The sequence below is a fragment of the Gavialis gangeticus genome, unplaced genomic scaffold (genome assembly GCF_001723915.1).
Source record: "Gavialis gangeticus isolate Ggan-Ray unplaced genomic scaffold, GavGan_comp1, whole genome shotgun sequence".
Taxonomy (NCBI): domain Eukaryota; kingdom Metazoa; phylum Chordata; order Crocodylia; family Gavialidae; genus Gavialis; species Gavialis gangeticus.
In genome coordinates this window covers 31086386-31091894 of record NW_017728997.1, presented here as the reverse complement: position 1 = coordinate 31091894, position 5509 = coordinate 31086386, and the positions used below count along the sequence as shown (strand labels likewise).

The 5509-nt window shown below is 41.0% G+C and overlaps 1 long non-coding RNA gene across 1 annotated transcript in view; it reads left to right on the top strand.

Annotated features, from left to right (window-relative positions):
* LOC109288897 overlaps window positions 1–950 on the top strand; it is a 1467-nt gene extending 517 nt beyond the window's left edge. The window contains exon 2 of the long non-coding RNA XR_002095245.1: window positions 216–950. This is a non-coding gene — a long non-coding RNA (uncharacterized LOC109288897). The remainder of the gene's footprint in view (window positions 1–215) is intronic.
* Window positions 951–5509: the final 4559 nt, after the last annotated feature.

Genomic DNA, 5509 nt, shown 5'->3' with positions numbered 1-5509 from the left:
TTTTTTTTTTTTTTTTTTAAAGCTCGCAAACTAGTAAGTGCTCGCAAAGCAAGGGATTTTGAGACATGTTCTGGGGTCTGTTTGACAGTACAGGAGTCCACTCCCTTGCAGTAAAATCCCAGTTCATTCCTGTTTTGCTTTCTGAAGGTAAAAGTTGATTCATGTTTTTCATTAGCAATAGCCTAACTCCGGTCTGTTGCTTTACTTTCCCCCAGGATTCTCGTATGCGTTGGTATCTTATCCTTATTACTGTTATGGGCTGAGATACTGCCCATGAGTGACAAGCTACCTCTGTCCCACTTATACCACCTGGTTATTGAACATAATCTACCTATCTGGTCACATAACTGATTATTACTGCTAAAGTCATTGCCGAGTGGACGTCCCTATTACACAGCTTTATTACATTAGATCAAATATAGTTGTTTAATAGGACTTGGTCTATCTGGGTGGGTATTGAACATTTTGGACACCATTTTTTTACAATTTGAATATTAGAAAAAATATAGTAACAGAGGGGGCTTTCTCTCAGATTCCAGCTCCACCAAAAATCTCTCATAGTATCAGCAGCACTACAGACTCTGTTCGTTTTCCCTGCAGTGACACTTCTGTCTGTCCAGCAGGATCTGTTGTGGCTCCAGCAAGGAGGGGTTTTCCTCTTCAAGGTTATTTGCTTTCCAGCTGATGCACAGCCAATATGGAGATGTGAGGGTGAAAGGCAGCAGGTAGGTGCCTCAGGGCCATGTCAGCAGCAAAGTGAATGGACAGAATGAGGGCACAGCAGGTGAAGTCCACCTCTTCTGCCCTCAGACTCTTCCCTGGAGCCTGTTCTACTGAAGAGATGTGCAGGTCATCCTGTCAGTCTTTCCTTCTCATGCTGCCATGGATAAAATCATCCATCTCACTGAACCGTGCTGAAGTAAAAGCTGTTGTAACTATTTGTACTAAAATATGCTATTGTTTTAATTAATATTTGCTGTATGTAAACAGTGCCTCTAGCAGACATGAAACTGAAGCCTCACCTGATTTACCTTGAGTAAAATTGTGCCAGATGAATACCACTGGTTCACAGGAAAATCTTTACCAGTAGTTGGTCTCCACTCCTTGGTGACATGTAGAGGGTACACATGCACCCCCTGAGATTGGCAGTACACCCCGTGACAGAATTAGTATACTGTGCATTAGCATCACTAAAAAGGTGTGCACTGGCATTACTCTGTAGTAACGCCAGTTACTGTGCATTCAGTTAGTACCTGTTATTACTGGTACTAAACTTAATGTGCTGTACCTATGGCACATTAATGTGCATGTAGATGTGCCCGGTCTTCTCTTCTCTAAACAAAATAAGCCCAATTCCCTTAGTCTCTTCTCATAAGTCATGTACCCCAGCCCCCTAACCATTCTTGTTGCCCTCCACTAGACTCTCTCCAATTTGTCTGTACTCTTTCTGTAATGGGGGATCCAAAACCGGACACAGTAAATTCCAGATGTGGCCTCACCAGTGCTGAATAGAGGGGAAGAATCATTTCCCTTGATTTGCTGGCAACACACCTACCAATGCAGCCCAGTATGCCGTTAGCCTTCTTGGCAACAAGGGCACACTGTTGGCTCATATTCAGCTTATTGTCCACTATAACCCCCAGGTCCTTTTCTGTAGTGTTTGCGCACCTGAACAAGAAACTTCTCTCTCCAGATGCTCCAGGAGTCTTATATTTCTCAAAAAGGTTAAGTGAAAGTCAGTGGCTTGTTGAAGGGACAGGCAGCATGACAGGAACAGGCTCACCCATCCTAGGACCACAGTATTCTTTCTTCATCCTTTTGCTTAACTGGCACAGTATAGGTCTAAGTGCAGTAACTTTAATAGGAGCTTCCCATGTCCATCCAATGGTACCTATGATGAGATAAAATGCTGAATGAGAAATGCAAGTATGAAAAAGCAAAAATATTTGAAAAATTACAGTAGAACATGAATTATCCACACACTATTTAACTGCATGTTGTGCTGCCAACCTCTGTGGTGCATGGTACAAATGAGAATAATGGCATTGAATAGAAAGAGTACTGTTTAATGACAGGAAAAACTGAAATAACCCACAAATTGAAAGAGGCAATTCTGATGCCAGGCTTGCTTCAGAGAATGGCACTGATGTGTGTTCAATTTAGTATGTGTTTCATTAGCCAAACAATTGGATTTTATGAACAGTGTTTGGGTCCACTTAGTTTGGATAATTGACTCTCCTTTGTATTTTAAACAGAAGTTAATAAGTCTTTATTTGAGACTAAAGGAAAGAGAAACACCATTCCAAAATCCTTTTAGATTTTGCATTTAAGCAGTGTTTCTAATAGCTGCACTAAACAGGCTCTTCTTTTTCACAACAGGCTCAAATAAACCTCTAAAGCAAATGTATCTTTTAGATAAATGTAATGAACTGATCTTGAAAAGGGGCAGGTTTCTGCTGTGTCAGATCTTGTCAAATGTGAAAGTTCCTTTGCTGCATTTTGAATTGAAAGCAAAATGTGAAGAGATAACAAAACCAAGTGCCAGTTTCTGTTAATGACTTGTTTTCCTCCTCCATCCTCTAATTCCAGTTCCACTGTCAGAGAGTTTTTTTTCCTTGTTTATTCACTGCTGCTGATTCATTATTTCAGAAATAAATGGGATGGCCTCTCATATGCCTCCTGACTCCTGAAGTATACAGCATGCGGATAGCCTCAAACTTTGACATTTGCCTGAATTAAATGTTAGTTCTCTTGTGCTAGGCTTGCTCAGTGACTGATGTATATTGCAAATGCCTTTTTTTTTCTTTTGCATTTTGAAGCAGCTAGTGCAGGGAAAATGTTCGCTTCTCATTGTATACTTCTGGTTCTTGCAGTAAGACACTCCTGTTGAAGTGGTACAATGTTTACAATGACCTTTTGATATTTTCAATTTGAGTTAGACAGACTTCACTTGTGCTTCAACAAATTAAGTGAGTTACATTCTGCATTTCAGTTATTCAATTGTGATTTTATACTACAGAAGAACACTGAGTGCTACGCTGCATGTACTCTACATACATTGACATTAAAAAAGGCCAAGTGGTAGTGATTCATCTCTTCCATCAATGGCTTGTTGTTGTCAGGGGAGGCTTTCTCCATTGTTTGCCTACTTACCTATATGGAGCTCCATCTATGTAGTTTTCCTTCTACCTGCCCCCATCCTTGTCACTACCTTTTGCAGAACAGATTATTTAAATAGCCTCCAAAGTTTTTTGCATGCCTGGCAACTCCACTTCAGACTTCAGGTAGGAAGAAAATTCTTCAGTTTGTAGTCACTTTGGGCACCTATACACATGATGGAGCTCTGCTTCGATGCATATTAATTAGCACACATTAGAGCAGACTCCATTAATTGCGTCTGCCGCAAGTCTGCTGGAGCATGCTAATTAGCATGCTCCAGCAGCCTCCACATCAGGTGTAGTCAGTGTCCCTCTATTTCAAAGTTATGGCTGGGGTATTTTAAATCTTGTTGAACGAGCTTTAGTTAAAGTGCCTTTGCCACCATTTTGAAGCATGGGACATTGAATACACAGACACTGCAGTCGCTTTAATTAGAGTGGATCTCAGAGCCGCTCTAATTAAAGCACCTCTCCCCCCACCCCAGAGCACTTGTATAGATGCCCTTTAATATTTCCCCTGACTGACTGAGTAGCAGCAACAAAGAACTCAGTGTTTTTCTTAAGATGTTAGAGAAATTAATTGAGCACGCCCAGTGAATAGATCTCATGTCATGCTTAAAAGCCTCACTGCTCTATGTGGGATATGAAAAGTAAATGGGGCTAAATCAGGGGTGGGCAGTTATTTTGGGCAGAGGGCTGCTTACTGAGTTTCGGCAAGCCATCGAGGGCCACATGACAGGCCAGGGCAGATTAATATTCATTTTCTAAATTTTTTAGGGGTCCCATGGGATGGATAGAATGGCTTGGCGGACCACATCTGGCCTCTGGGCCACATTTTGCCCACCCCTGGGCTAGATAGTGGCAAGTAAAATGGGACCAGTAATCACAGAGACAAATTTGAATGACAGATAGTGAGCGTTCTCCACATTTCTATCTGAAATAATGGTCACAAGTCCTACCACTCCCGGATGTTTTGCTTGCAATGAATCTTTCTTAATATGGCCTTTCTTCTGGAACAACAACCAGTACCTTTGTTACTTGACTAGACAACTAATTTACCATATATGTTTTCAGTTTTTTCATTCTTGTAACTTCAGCAGAACTGGTTTTGATTCTTCAGTGAGAAATATGCAGGCAGATTCTAACTATTCCCTCTCAGTCGTGGACCAGTTGACCTGACTATGGCCTTCTTGACCTATAACTATGTAAGACTTAAAAAAAAATTTTAATAAGCCAAACTGCTAAAGCTGAACATAACTCTTTGAGGAGGGTTGCCACTATCTCCTATTATTTTGTCCACTTTAAAATAACAAATAAGGGGGACCAATTTTTGCTGCAACGTGAATTTTAATTAGACATGATGCAGTGTCACAAATTAATTGTTTTTACATTGTTAATTGCTGCTTCTTTTAAAGTTGATTTCAGGTGTATTGTGGAGTGCCCTGTGAACTGTGCATTTTGATGTTTTAGCTCCAGCAATGTTGACATTCCCTGTTGTTCTAACTCTTTCTGTTCTTCAGCATTCAATTTGTTTTTTATGTAATAGCTACCCTCTTGGCAGACATTCTGGGGAGGAAACCAGGGACCTCCACTGGTAAAAACAAAAGCTACTACAGTCTGAGGTAATGAGACAATCCCCTATGATAAGGCACAGAGAAGGACTTTTACCACATGTTCACTAGTAGGTTACATTTCTATATTGCATTAAAGCAAAGTGACCTTTCTTTACAATTTTACTGCACTCTATTTACAGGAATTCCCAGTGAATCACAAACCTCTCTCAGGTCTCAAACCTGCAACGTAGCACAGACTGACGTTGCACCCACACAGAGCTTATGCTGTATTCTAGGTCACAGATGCTTATTTTTAGCTGAGAGATTTTTTTTTTCACTTTATATTTCTTCACCAGGCATAGCAGTTGCAAGCAACAACATTCTGTTTCTTACTGAAAGCTTTTGAAAATAAATTACTGCAGGTATTCAGCTGTGTTCCTTGCTCACCCTGTTTTTCTCCTATTGTCCTTTTGTCCTACAACAGCAAGCAAATGTTTTTGTAGATAAATCACTTTTCTGTTGTCACTTCCAGGTGTATGGCTAATAACTTTTCAGGAGGTAGTCAACAGGCTACAATCTGACCTAGACAGGTTACAAGGGTGGGCGGATGAGAATAGGATGGGTTTCAACACAGACAAGTGCAAGGTGATGCATCTGGGGAGGAACAACTGGCACCATACCTACAGGTTGGGGAACTCCCCTCTTGTCAGCATGGAGGCAGAAAAGGATCTTGGAGTCATCATTGACTCCAAGATGAACATGGGTCGGCAGTGTGGGGAGGCAGTTAGGAAGGCCAAC